At 37.9% G+C, this 15,453-nt stretch overlaps 1 protein-coding gene across 9 annotated transcripts in view; it reads left to right on the forward strand.

Moving 5' to 3' along the window:
* Positions 1-15,453, forward strand: part of TBL1XR1 (TBL1X receptor 1) — a 181,997-nt gene that overhangs the window by 74,105 nt on the left and 92,439 nt on the right. The gene's annotated exons all lie outside the window — the stretch shown is intronic.

The raw sequence follows: 15,453 nt of genomic DNA on the forward strand, positions 1-15,453 counted from the left end.
AAATTGAATTTCCAACAATGTAGCTTCAGTGTTGGTGGACTTGAAGTATTTATTTTACGTCAGATATCTTCTAGTGCGCAAGAGGTCAACTTAGTATAGAGTAAAATTTGACGTCTGTGTTAGAGATCTCATGATAATGTTAAGGGATTTGGGTTATTTGCAGTTTTCGGGGTACATGCTGAACTTCTTGATGCTCTTCTCTTAGCTCTATTACATCTCCTCTTCTACAACCCCAGTCAGGTGTGACATTCTTAACTGAATTCCTACATGCTTTGACATAGCCTTACAGTGTTTTTATCTGTCTTATATAACTTGTATTAGAGGAGGAGGGAGTATTTTAATTGTTAACCTACTCTATAGTACCTAACGGAATGTATTCCATTTAGTAAACACAGTCTTAAGTAATAAGTAAATTTAACAGTAATGTTCAGAAGCAGCATTTTGGTGAATTAATCAACATTGTACAAGTATACCTTAAGTATAATTTGAATTAATAGAATAAAATGTTGCTTATTAATACTTTAGATTTCCAACACTTCATGGTTTCACCTTCACATCAGTTAATTGGAATGCTGGGATCATCCTAAATGATCATCCTTTATTTGTAGGATTGGGATGAGGGTTATTCTTGCATTGTGATTCTTTCAATCCCATTCTCTCTAGGACTTCTAGTAATTCCAGGTTTCCAGTAATTAATGGCTCTTTTTATTGGAAGTTTCATGGATTTTTTTTTTTTTTTAACATCTTTAGGTAAGAACATTCTAAACCACTTGTAGTATCTAAAAGGTGTGTCAGACATGAAGGAAGCCTTAATGGAAGCAGGCTGGCTTTCTCTAAACCTCAGAAGGAACAGCTTCGATGGGATTGTGAGTTTCATTTCCCATGTGCCAAAAAGAGGTGGAGCTCAGAGCCAGTGATGAAAGGTGCTACATAATCCTTTTAGACTAAAAAATTTATGCTAATTACCAGATAAGACCTTTTCCCTCAGGGAGTTTAGTATTTAACGAGAAAGTTAATGCAGGTAATTTGTAATCTGCATGAATTTAGCCTGGCTAAAAAAACTGCCCATTGTTTGGAAGGGAGGCTAATGTTCGAAAGAAAGATGTGTGTGAAGTCAAATTGGGACTTATTTCTAGAGGAGATAGCCTGTGAGTAGGCTATGGAAGGGAAAAAAAATTGACATCCAGCAAAAGTTCTCTATGAAGGACTTTATTTTTAAACTTTTATTATGACAAATTTGAAAATAATATAAGAATAATAAAATGAATTATTGTATCCTTTTGCTTAACTTCAACAGTTATCTGCATACATTGAATTTAGTTGTCATGTTTCTTGAGACTTTAATCTAGCATAGTTCCTCAGCCTTGTCTTTTATCACATTGATGGTTTTAAAGCACATTCCTCAGTTTATGTTTGTTTCCTGAGGACAAGATTTATATTATATTTAACTGTGATTTTAAAGGAATGAAAATGATAGAATTCTATGACAAGCTGTAGGTTATAATGGAACTAATTCTGGACCAAGAATCAGGAGTCCTGAGTCCTGGCTCTTAGAAAGGAATTGTAATATTCAGTATTTAAAGAATGTGGACTTTGGAATAGTGACACTCAGCTATTAAATCTCAGCTCTTTTGGGTAGCTGTTGTGAATAATTGTATAAATTTAAGCAAATTGATTAACATTTTAGGGCCATTTATAAAATATGACCAATAAATTCCTGCCTTTTCAAGTTTTTGGGAGTAAATGAGATAACATGAAGTACAGAGATGCTACATTGTGTGATAGTGATTAAAATACTGTAAATTTGAGCTGGTCCAAAGGTAGTGAGTTATCTCAATTGATTATGTAGTCAGTAACAGTTCGAACTTGTTCTACTCTCTTTCCTCACTTTTCACTATTGCACTTGACTAGTCTAAAAATAAAATATAGTACATTTGGAAAAGAGGGAAATCAGTGAGTTAAAGATGCCAAAAGGAAGTTTCAGTGGAAGAGGTTGCACATGACCTTTGATTTTAAGGATGAATTGACTTTGGATAAAATATCTAGGTGTGGAGAATCCATGGGAAAATCTTAAGTGTAAGGGGATATAGTCAGATTAGTGTGGGAAATAATGTTAGAGTGAGGAAGTTAGAAGAATCTTGGGAGTTAGACTTTGAAGGTCTGGGTTGTAGTCCAGCCTTTGCCATTAGCTGGTTGTATGATTTGGAGTAAGTTATTTAACCTGCCTAGACCTTGCTCTCTAACACTATAAAATGACTGATAGGTTTGCAGCATTCTTTAGGGAAGAGAAACATCCTGGTAAGACAGAGTAGTAAGGGAAAGCTTTTATCAGGAAGGAGGTCATCTGCATCTTGAAAGGTAGGCAGCCTCTAGATAGGAGAAGAGGAAAAGGGGAAGCCATTAGAAGAAGAATGCCGAGTGAAAGAAGGCACAACTGGAAGTAAATACCTATTGTATCACAGGGAGGAGTGCATGTTTGAAAGTAATGAGAAGTTAAGGTTATCGATTCTGTGCTCCAGAAGTAGGCTCTATATAGTTAACGTTTGCTGTTTAGAGTTGATACAGTTGGAAAATGGCCCTCTTATTTAAATAAAGGTTGATGAGACACCTGCTGGAGTATAACTAGATTCACCGTATGCAGTATTTTTGGATGAGCGAGTCCCCAAGGGCTTTCTGTTAGTGAAAGGAGGATATCCCAACTCTCTTCTCCCTGAAATTTGAAGTAACTGATACCAAGGGCAACGGTTGCATTACAATAAAATGACCGTGTCGAAAATGGGTGAGGTTAGTATAGACCACTAATTCAATACACAGGGCCAAGAACTCTTTGGAATGTTTCTTCATGTCATGTGGTTGATTCTGGAGCTTCTGGAGACCGCACCATACAAATAAGCCAGTTGATCATGGGAGAACATTAAATGTTCACAGTATGATCTAAAATAATCTGTAAAATTGGTAATTGGTGCTGGGATCACCAATGGTAATTGGGTAATTAGACTGGGATCCGGACCAGCAGTGTATCACAATGTAGTGAATGGTCATTGTTTATTCAGCAAATTTCAACAGTTTCTGTCATGGACCAGTTAAGAAACAAAGACAATAATCATTCTGTGTAGGTTTCTCTGCGTCAGGATTCAAAACCCCCTTTGCCCCAGCCTTCATGTCTATTTCCTTATCTAAACAAAATCAAAAGAAGCCCTAATTATATAGGAATGCAGCCATTGATTGGAAAAATAAAGGAGATGGAACCATATTTTATGACAAGTTGTTGAAAAGATTTCAGGATCAAATTGGGTAGGGTGTAAATATTCTTCACCTGTGGAACTGCTGTGGTTTCTTTTAAAACCTGATTATCAGTCAGGTGCAGTGGCTCACACCTGTAATCCCAGTGCTTTGGGAGGCTGAGGCGGGGGTGGATCACCTGAGATCAGGAGTTGGAGACCAGCCTGGCCAACGTGGTGAAACCCTATCTCTACTAAAAATATAAAAACTAGCCGGGTGTGGCAGCGGGTGCCTGTAATCCCAGCTACTCCTGATGCTGAGGCAGGAGAAGTGCTTGAACTCGGGAGGCAGAGGTTACAGTGAGCCGAGATCATGCCACTGCACTCCAGCCTGGGGTACAAGAGTGAAACTCCGCCTAAAAAAAACAAAAACAAAAGAAAAACAAAAAAAACCCTGATTATCCAGGTTTTTCTTTGTATTTATGAGCCTATACTTTCTGTAAGTCCCACTTTTCTTGCGTTGCTATGTGGAGCTGCTGTCCGGTTTGCACACAGTGCAAATTTCAACAGTTTGAAATTTGTGTGGTTACAGTGCTAAATTTTAAGTATCTCTTGATTTTATAAAAGTTCAGTTTGAGAAATCGAAAAAATAAGACACTTGCTATATATTACACTGTATTCATTTTGTCTGTATTCCTCCACTAAAATGTAAACTTTAAGGTGGTTTCTTGATTGTTGTTCTTAGCACCTGAAATGGAGCATGGCAAATAGTATACATCCAGTAACTAGTTACTAAATAAATGAAGAACTATGATATTTGACAGCTTTACATGCAACTAAGCCTAATAAAGAAGAGAATTCACAAATAGATTCTCTTTAAAGTCTTCCTAATGTCTTTCTTTTTATTTCCTTTCTTCTTCGTTCCATTATGGGCTTTGTTTTGATCAGTGAAAGGGTGAGTATGAGAAGCTACATTTTAATTTTTTAGGAATCTAGTCATGCCTTTGGATAAAAATACCATGGTCACACTTTTAGCTCTGATGAGAAAAGGGCTTCATTAGGTCATTTTGAGTCATTAGGCTCAATGTTAAAGCTCCTCAGCGATAAGGGCTTGAAAGACGTATAATTAATGTTTGTTCACAGTGCCTGTCTTTAAATAGGCTCTTAAATGAGTGAATGAATGAATCTTCAAGAACACTTTAGAGACTTTGAAAAGATTGGATGATTTTGAAATAACAGACTCTGGGATCTAGACCTTCTGTATTGGTGTGGAATAGAACTAGTTTCTTAGAATGTAGGTAGTCATTGCTTGAGCTTTCTACGAATGTATCCTGAGTTTCTGGCTGAGAAGAGTGGATAAAATAAGTGAGGTAAAGAAAGAGAGTCACAATTCATACACTACCTATAAAACATTTATAAAAGGCCATTGGCCCTAGATTCCTGGTTTCTAATTTCTTACTACCTGCCATAGACTCCCGGTTTCTGATTTCTTACTACCTTGCATAGTATAAAAATAGCAAATTGAGGGGGTCAGAATATTCAGTGGTTATTGGTTAACATTTTTTCCTTTTTTCCTTCCCATTGAACCTATTGTCTCTTTAATACTGCTTCTTTGCCCTTGGAAAGAAATAGCCAGTTTTACTTTATATTTCTCCCAAGCAATGGCATAGAAGTAGAGTTCATTAAAGCTCTAAGTAAGAGTGGTTGAATTCTTTCAAATTAGAAGAGTAGTCAACTGTACTAGTGGAATTTGAAGTCAGACTGAATCGAAGTGTTGACATCTTCATTACTGCACTAGAAAAGATGCATATTAATAGAATTTATAGAGCACATTAGATTTCCCTGTGTAGCAAACAATCTGGGAGACCTGAGAGCTTATGCTGCCTATAAGGAACTCTGCTGAATGGGAAACGAGTATTTTCTATGACTGTTTTAAAATTATTTTGATGTCATATCTAAAAGGGAAATTTTAGACTATGCAGATAATTCAGCAATCTACATGACTTTCAATACCAAAATAAAGGTACTATTTTAAAATACTGTATAATTATGGAGCAGGCTTAATGGAAGCCTTATTAAATTTACCCATTATTTGCTGTTGCTGAAAATATCTTTCCCAGGAATTCAGTGTTGCTATTCTAGGCAATAGTTTCATTGCTTCGCAGCTACTATTTGGAAGATAGGGAACAGGAATAATAGTACTAGACTGATGTTTGTTTAAATAATGTACATTTGATTAGTCCAATACCCACTATAGATTATTGGTTGTGATGTTAAAAATGGGCATCATTTCTTCGAAGCCATAATCTTGACCCATTCCTGCAAATTCTTTTTTCTCCCCTCTCTTTTATATTCAGTATTTATTCTAGAATTGTTACCCCGTTTCAGAATGCCAATAGCAGTGTGTTTAGTAAAAGGTCATGTTGTTTTTATAAAACAAACTGTGTAATGTTCATAAGCGCACAAAATAAAGCATTCTGGACTTTCAGACTGGGTGGATTAAACCTATATTTGAAAATGCATAGACAGCTTCATTATAGTGACATTTAAGGGACATCTGTATTATTTCAGATTTTATTCCCGCCAGTGTTGGGATGCCAGTGGAGCACATTTGGAAAGCCAGTATCTTGGGGTCGGACTCATAATGAAGAGTGTCCCTGCTTATTCTAATTTTCTGAAGTAGTCTGTTCAGTTTTTCAGCATTCTACTTAGTTATTTATAGATCAGTGAAGGGAAAATAACCGTAAGTCTTTCTCCGTCAACTTCAGGCTATTGATGATTCTTTTTCTTTTATGTAGTTCTCCTTTGCCTTCCCAGTTACTCTGTTTGACCTGGAATAATCAACAGGATCAAAATAAAACCTTGCACCTGAAAAGAGCAAAACTTAGAATGTGTTTTAAAAGCAAAGGTTGTATTTTTAAAATTTTACATTTATTACAGAGTACCATTGTGTTAAAATGAGCTTCAAGTGTTTTACTAAGATGTGTTCATTATGAAAATGTGTTTAGGTAATATGGTGTTTCACAGTGAAGTGTGGTTGTTAAATAATTGTTCATAGTTCTCATTCTTTACCATTGGAACAAAAATTATACTTCCAGTGTTCTGAACTTTACAAATGGTTTGCATTAGGCTATCATTTATCTTAATTTTTCTTGAAATTTATTTTGTGGAGGAGTGGAAAACCATCTATGCATCTATTTTATCTATTTATTGTCATTGATTACCTGTAGAGTAAGGTCTTCAGTCTTCATTTTAGCCGGTATCCCTTATGTTCTCCAGTCATTGTTCTGGGCGTTCAAGTTACACAGCTGGATAAGGCATCTTTCAAGATACATACCTTCTAGTGAAGGGAGATAGGCATATAAAATGAGTATTCACAGTTGTTAGTAAAGCTTAGGTAGGATGTGAGTGATCTAAAATTTAGCCAGAGGATACAGCATATCCAAAGTCTGCTAATATATGACAAGTTTGGGAAACTGAAAACGTACACATGTCAAGTTGCACCCTAGAAATGGAAGGTCATGGTGCTTAGTGCTTAGTTAGAGGAAATGAGGGAGGAAAAGGAGCCGTATCTCTTAGTTTGACTGACAAGTTGGGTGAAAATGGAGCTGTACACTAAGATAGGAAACACGAGAAGAGGAACAAGTTTGGGGTGGGAGATGAATTAAATTTATACATAGAAAATTTGAAATGCATTGTATGCCATGGGTTGGGGGAAGAATGATGATGTCCAATTGGTTTCACATAACTAAAGTATTATTTTAAACAAATTGTGAGACAGGAAGTTACTGGTTTTCGAAATTCCATTGTCCTTAGTGTGATGAATTCCATCAGGTATGCCTCGGTTGAAAAATGGCTACTGCTGCAGGAGGCATCATATTTAAACAGGAAGAAGTGCTGCATCTGTTCTTTATTTTCAGGAAAGCAAAAGCTTCCCCCAGCCTCCTCTTCCCCTCCTTAGCGGACTTCTCCTGAGGTCTTACCAGCCGTAACTGTTCAGTGTGGCTGCCTCTGGCTGCAAGAAAGGTTAGGAAAGCAAGTATTTATCTGGACATGTTGCTGCTTTGAAGAAAATTAGAATTATGTTAGCAAGGAGGCTGAAGGCATCTGAAGAGTTGTTATTTAAATGAATAGTTAACTAAGCAGTACCTCAACAAAGAAACCCTTTATTACCTCTTGCTTCACAACTAAAAAAACAAAAGCTTAATTTTTATATGTCAAATGACGTTCAATTATAAATTTTGGGAAGCATTAAAAATAATTTGGGCTTTAGACCTCAAAGTTGCAGGGGAAGAGAGGAATAAGGAGTGCGGATAGTGTGATTGAAGGGGGGTCAGTAGGCAGCATAGAGAGATTTGGAAAGAGTTGACCAAAGTGTGGTTGTGACGGACCAAGGAGGCAGAGGAAAGAGGTGTGACTCTCAGGCTTTTGGTTGGGTAATGAATAGCAGTAAGCAGCACAATGTGACTACGGTAATAACTAGTGCTTTTGTGCCTTTCAAGACTTTTTGGTAAACTTCCAAAAGGAGGAAGATAATGTATTTTAAAATTTCAGTCTGTCTTATAAATACTGATTATATAAATTAGGTAAATTTGACCTGAATGATCAGATGAAGTTCCTGATTTTTATATGTATCAGTTTTTTTAAACAGTTGAATCCATATAGTATTGCAAGAAGTAGTTAGTTGTATGAGAAACACTATAGGTCAAAGTATTTGGAAGCTGGGTCAGGTAGATGGTTAAAAAGTGTACTTAATTCATTGGTTGATGGCCTTACGTCGTACTCTGGTGGGGGCCCAAGATCCTTACTGTATGGACTCCATCCTGCCCGTGGCACTGTAGCAATAAGACAGTATGGATGTAGACCACCTCACTCCTCCATACAGTGATACTTTAATTAAAAATCATTATTATTATTATTATTTATTTTCAAAGTGACAAGGTCTTACTCTGTTGCCCAAGCTGGAGTGTAGAGGTGTCATCATGGCTCACTGCAACCTCAAACTCCTGGGCTCAAGGGGTCCTCCTGCCTCAGCCTCCCGGGTAGCTGGGACTACAAGTGCATGCTACCCTGCCCAGCTAATTTAAAGGTTTTTTTTTTTTTTTTTTTTTTTTTTTATAGAGATGGGGTCTTGCTGTGTTCCCCAGACTTGTCTTGAACTCCTGGGCTTAAGCGATCTTTCCATCTCAGCCTCCCGAACCACTGGGGTTACAGGTGTGAGCTACCGTGCCTGTCCAAACTTTTTTTTCTTTCTTTTTTTAACCCTTTCAATTTTAAAAAAGGGACAGAGAACACTGTGTTTTTATCATGTACACCACAATCTTTTGAAATTCATAATGGGTGTGGTGGCTCATGCCATAATCTCAGCACTTTAGGAGGCCAAGGCAGGAGGATCTCTTGAGCCCAGGAGTTCAAGACTAGCCTGGACAACATTGTGAGGACCCGTCTCTACAAAAAGTTGAAAGTTAGCTGGGCTTGCTGGCACACACTTACAGTTTCAGCTGCTTGGGGGCTGAGGCAAGAGGATCTTTTGAACTTGGGGTTGGGGGGGGTGGAGTTCAAGGCTGCAGTGAGCTATGATTATGCTGCTGTACTCCATCCTAGGCAACAAAGCAAGACCCATAACACATATATATGTATATATATGTATATATGTGATATGGGTCTTGCTTTGTTGCCTAGGATGTTGTGTGTATGTGTGTGTGTGTGTGTGTGTGTATGTATGGTGAAATCTAGTGAATTAACAAATGCATTACCTCATAGTTACCGTTTTTGTGGTAAGAGCACATAACATCTACTCTACATTTTTCAAGAATTATGTCATTTTTAACTCTAGTCATCTTGCTATATAATTGATCTCTTGAAGTTTATTCTTCCTAACAGTAATTAGGTATTCTTTGACCAACGATTCTCCAGCTTTCCCCCCCTACTACCCCCACCTCTACTGCTTTTTCTACTCTCTACTTTTATATGATCAACTTTTTTATATTGCACTGGGTAAGATCATGTGATAGTTGTCTTTCTGTGCCTGGCTTGTTCACTTAACCTGATGTCATCCATGTTGTCATATATGGCAGGATTTTATTCTTTTTAATGACTGAATAGTATTCCATTTGTGTGTATGTACTCCGTTTTCTTTATTCATCTTTTTTTGAGACGGGGTCTTACTCTGTCACCCAGGCTGGGGTACAGTGCCATGGTCTCGGGTCACTGCAGCCTGTGCCTACCAGGCTCAAGAGATCCTCCCACGATAGTCTCCCGAGTAGCTGGGACTACAGGCACGTGCCACCATGCCTGACTGATTTCTGTAGAGACGGGGTTTCACCATGTTGCCCAGGCTAGTCTCAAACTCCTGGACTCAAGCCATCCGCCTGCCTCGGCCTCTCAAAGTGTTGGGATGCTGACATGAGCCACTGTGCCAGGCCCCATTCATCTGTTGCTGGACACTGATTGATTCCATATCTTAGCTATTGGGAATAGTGCTGTGATGAACACGGAAGTGCAGACATCTCTTCAAAATAGTAGTGATTTCACTTTCTTTGGATATTTACCCAGTAGTGGGATTACTGTATCATATGGTGGTTATTTCTGTTTTTAATTTTTTAAGAAACCTTCATATTATTTTCAGTAATGGCTGTACTGGTTAAATTCCCACCAACAGTGCGTAAGGATTCATTTTTCTCCATATTCTCACCAGCACTTCTTGTCTTTTGTCCTTTTGATAATGCTTATACTGACTGGGGTGAGATAATATTTCATTGTGGTTTTGATTTTCCTGATGATTAGTGATGTCGAACATTCTTTGATATACCTGTTGATATTCACATGTCTTTTGAGAAGTATCTATTCAGGTCTTTTGCCATTTATTTATTTTTATTTAATTTTTAAATTATAGAGATGGGGTCTCCATATGTTGCCCAGGTTAGTCTCAAACTCCTGGGCTCAAACGATTCTCCAGCCTTCACCTTCTAAAATGTTAAGATTACAGGCATGAGCCACTGTGCCTGGCCATTTTGCCCATTTTAAGTATTAGGTTATTTGATTTTTTGTATTGAGTTGTCCTATTATTTATCATATACATAATTTGCAAATATTTTCTCCTGTAGGTTATTGTTTTTCTTTGTTTATTTCTTTGCTGTGCAGAAGCTTTTGGTTTTGTGTAATACCATTTGTCTGTTTTTGCTTTCGTTGCTTGTGCTTTTTGAGGTCCTTTCAAAAAAATAAAAATAAAAAAAAAAAATAAAATAAAATAAAATCCTTGCCCAGACTGCTGTCAGGAAGTGTTCTCCTGGGTTTTCTTTTAGTAATTTCCTAGTTTTGAGTCTTACGCTTAAGTCTTTAATCCTTTTTTTTTTTTTTTTAATTTTTGTATATGGTAGAAGATAAGGGTCTACTTTCATTCTTCTACATGTGAATGTTCAGTTTCCCCAAAACCATTTATTGAAGACACTGTTCTTTCTCCACTGTGTATTATTGGCACCTTTGTCAAAAATCAGTTGGCTGTAAATGTGTGGATTTACTTTTGGGCTCTCTCTATGGTATTCCATTAGTGTTTGTGTGTGTGTGTATTTTGAGACAGAGATTTGCTTCATCATCCAGGCTGCAGTGGCATGATCTCAGCTCACAGCATCCTCCGCCTCTGCCTCCCAGGTTCAAGCAATTCTCCTGCCTCAGCCTCCCAAGTAGCTGGGACTCCAGGCACATGGTATCACGCCTGACTAATTTTTGTATTTTTAGTAGAGACGGGGTTTCACCATGTTGGCCAGGCAGGTTTCGAACTCCTGACCTCGTGATCTGCCCGCCTCAGCCTCCCAGAGTGTTGGGATTACAGGTGTGAGCCACCGCACCCGGCAAGTCTTTGAGGGCTTTCAGAAAAAGTATTCTCATACTTTTCTTTTTCTTGAAAAGTAGAAATTTGGCTGGGGGCCTGGTTACTTGTTTTTAAAACAGGGACAATAATATGTACTGTACGAAATCGTCAGATTTAAATGATACTGAGTGTGCCAGCAATGTAGAGTTTAATAGTCATTTTGTCACCTCTGATAAGAGCATTTAACCACTTTTGGTCTCAATCTCTATGCATAAAACAAAGGGGATTGAATGAGACAGCTTTTCTTTAACTGTCCTATGATCAAAACAAGTTTTCCATGCTATTTAAAAGATACTTTAGGCCAGGTACCGCGGCTCATGCCTGTAATCCCAGCACTTTGGGAGGCTGAGGTGGGTGGATCACCTGAGGAGAGGGGTTCTAGACCAGCCTGGCCAACATGGCAAAACCCCGTGTCTTCTAAAAATACAAAAATTAGCTGATCATAGTGGCATACACCTGTAATCCCAGCTACTCAGGAAGCTGAGGTGGGAGAATCGCCTGAACCCGGGAGACGGAGGTTTTAGTGAGCTGAGATCGTGCCAGTGTACTTCAGCCTGGGCAACAGAGTGAGACTCCCTCTTAAAAAAAAAAGATACTACGATACTTCAATTTGATTTTGTATCTGTGTTGTCTTATTTCTCAGAAGGCAGGAGATACTTTCTTCTTTCGTTTCAGGGCCTAGTTCTTATTTTTTAAAAGGCTTCAAAGGATCTTAGCAGTCAATCCAGTAAACCCAGTCATTGCTTGTTGGCGTTGAGTCTTAAGAGGCTTAAGTTGTAGGCCTCAGACCACTGGCACCCCAGAGGCAGAGTTGGGATGAGGACCCAGGTGCATTGTGAGTAAAAGGTTCCCCAAACCCTTTCTCTTTCTGTGAGTAAATGACGTTGGTTTAATGTTTAGTTCTGACTCATCTGAAATCTAAAGTGGAATGTTGGCAACATTAACAGCCACCATATAGGGTATGGCAAAGAGATTCCTGACACGTGAACTGCATCTGGTTCGGAAAAGTGTGTTGCATTCTTAAAACTGTGCATATCCTTGGTGGATTGAGTGCCCTGGAAGATGTGTCCAGGAGATGCTTATAAAATGATAGTGGGCCTGGCGCAGTGGCTTGCGCCTGTAATCCCAGCACATAGGGTGGCCTAGATGGGCAAATAACTTGAGGTCAGGAGTTCAAGACCAGCCTGGCCAACATGGTGAAACCCGGCCTCAGCCAATCCTCCCGTCTATTTTGTCTCTACTAAAAATACCAAAATTAGCCTGGCATGGTGGCATGCATCTGTAGTCCCAGCTACGCGGGAGGCTGAGGCAGGTGAATCGCAGGAGGCAGAGGTTGCAGTGAGCGGAAATAGCGCCACTGCCCTCCAGTCTGGGCAATAGAGCAAGGCTCTGTCTTTAAAAAAAAAAAAAAAAAAAAAAATCGTAGTGGTTTCTCAGTGGAACTTAGGTTTGTCTAACCTAGTGTAACTTTTGCAGTGTCTGTGGATTCTTCTTTGCATACCTACCTGGGTAATGATATGATGATGGTGATGATAGTAGGGAGAGGTGCAAAGACAATAGCTCCTGGATTGCATGTCCTCCTCCTGTTGTGTACCTGGCGTGATACTACCCTGCTAGCCTTTCCTGTCCTGTAGCTTTCTCGATGAACACATGCCAGGTGTGGCCTACTTAGCTTTTGTGAATTTGTCTGGTTGAGTCTGAGTTGTTAGAGCAGTTCTTTTCAACGGATTGATTTGCTTGACGTGAGATCAAGGGGGTGAAAATCATACACAACACATTTACATCCTCTTTGTGTGAAAAATATTTTCCTCTTCTGGACCCTATCTGGAAGAAGTATTCCTTAGACAATTTCTGGCTTCTTTTCTCTTATGAAGAGGAGGTAAGATTTTGCCCTCATACTTTTCTGCTTCCCAAAATATCCCTCCCTGTTCCCATTAAGTTCTGACCACTCCTTCCTCTCATGTCATTTAATTCTTATTCATATCTAGAATTGTGTTGTAGGTACAATAGCAGGCACAAGTCATAGACATACTGTCATTTATTCCTGTACTTTTGCAATAGAAGGTATTGAAAAAATACAGCTCAGTGTCTTGATAGTTCTAGCTTTATGCATTTTCACAAGCATTTCTCCTTTGCCTCCTCTTTGTCTTCTGCTGAAGAATAGTGAACACAGTAGGGGGAAAAAACCATAAACAAAGCCAGGACCAGGGGTTATTAAGCATTTTAAGAAGTTCTGGTTTGTGTTTTGTTATTTTTACCTAGTCAGGCATTTTCAATTCGTAATGGTGGGTATATAGCCCTAGATACATTGTAAGTATTTGCTGGGTATTTACAAATTGAGTCTGTTGCCTAAACTGTAGAAGGGCTTAAGTCATTAGATTTTCTATTTTGGTGAAATTTTTCTGATTTTCTGTATCATGTGTCTTAGAAAAACTTGAAAGTTCTTTGCTGTTAATTTTGTAAGAATGTGTGTATGAAAATATTTTGACTCAGTAGACTCTGGGCAACAGTTAAGAATTTCTTTGATTTGGCATATTTTCTCTTCAGCATTTGATAGCTTTTATGATGGCCTCCATATACAACCTGTCATTTATAATGCCTGATAGGTCTCCTAGGAATTGTGGCTTCACAATATATAGGAGGCATCAGGCACAAATAGATACTGCAGAGAAAAAATTAGAGTAATTAAAACATAATGATGTATTTTGTGAATAAGAAAGTGTTCTAGGTATGGCTTCCCAGTAGTAAGCTGACACCACCAAGATACGAGGCACATCTTCATACATAATTGCCTGTACACAGAACATCGAGCATACAGGATAGCTTCCTGAGTATCTTGCTGTCTCTCAATTGAAATACAAACTAACTCTGGCTCTGACCATCCTACTTTAATATTGCAACCCAGGGGTTCCTCTTTCCCCTTCTCTTCCCCCCAGCTTCCGAATCCGTTTACCTTGCTTGGACTTTTTCTTTTTTCATAGCATTTATGATTGTAACATTACACCTGTTAATCAAAATTCTGCTGGAATTTAAACTGTGAGAGGGCAGGGGTCTTTGTTTTATTTACTGATGTATTTTAGTAAGTTTTGTTCCTAGTGTTGGTGAATTAATAGTAACTTGATGTAAAGGGCTAACTTTTAATGTTAATCTCTAGTCGAAAGGTTAATTACAATTTGTTTTTTCTTCCTTTTTCCTTTCTTTCCCCACCTCTTCTTTCTTCCCATAGTTCTGTTTGCTGCAGGACAAATCTTACAATCATTCCAAAATACAAAAACAGAACAACCTTCTATTTAATCTTGGAGATGAGCATAGGCTTTAAATTACATTTCTTCCCATTCTCTTAAAGGAGAGTCAAGCTTTCTTCAGAGTTTGTATTTTCTTGAGTAACTAATGCATTTCTAATGGTGAGAGTTCATTTAGTGTGCAGATTCTTTGTTGCTGATTGAATCCTTGGTTGCTTTGATACTCGATTTATGTTCGATTAGAAAATTGGGAAAAGGGCATGAAATTGACAATTTTAAATGTAATTTTGTTTATAGATTTATTAACTTGTTTTTAAAAATTAATTACGAATATACAATTTACTTGTGTTTTTCCCCATACTTATCTGTGAATTACATTATGATTTAGGATTGTTAGAAAATGTGAAAAGAAAACATGTTTGATGATAACATTTTCGTCCCTATTATAGAAGGGATTTTTGGTATCCAGATATCCTTATCCCATCAAAAAGCTAAACTATAAGCTCATTTTCTGTTAATTTTTAAGATGGGCATAACATTTCTTCTCATCACTACTTGGTGAACATTACGTAGTATTACCATAACTTATGGCCAGTGTTTTCTCTTTCTTCCTTCCTTCCATTTGCTCTGGCAAAGAAGATGCCTTTCCAGGACCGCTGTCTGCTATCCCAGTGTCTTTATTGTCTGTTTCTTTGTTGTTTTCATTAAAAAAAAAATACTTACCATTGGTAATCTTTAAACTCACGGAAATTCATAATTCAAACAGTTTTTTTGCTTAGGGAGTTGATTCTTTTTGTTGTCTTTTAATACTATACTATTTTTAACCTTTTTGCCCCTTTTAAACTGTGCATGCAGTTATAATTAACTGATATTTATTAGTATTATTTCTATGCAAAAATGCCTTTAGGCATTCAATAGGATTATAAATCCTAGTTTATTTTCTTTACAATAAGCCAAGCACTATGTTCATACTTGTTATCAAGCTGTCTAATGCACTATATAGATGAAGACACTGAGGGCTTGCTTACGGTTGTATGGGTATGATGTGAAAGAGCTGAGTTTTTAAACAGAACAGAAAGGCTTATTCTTTCCATTCTTACCCCCACTGTCTTTTAAGTTT

The sequence above is a fragment of the Piliocolobus tephrosceles genome, chromosome 2 (assembly GCF_002776525.5).
Source record: "Piliocolobus tephrosceles isolate RC106 chromosome 2, ASM277652v3, whole genome shotgun sequence".
NCBI classification, from domain to species: Eukaryota; Metazoa; Chordata; class Mammalia; order Primates; family Cercopithecidae; genus Piliocolobus; species Piliocolobus tephrosceles.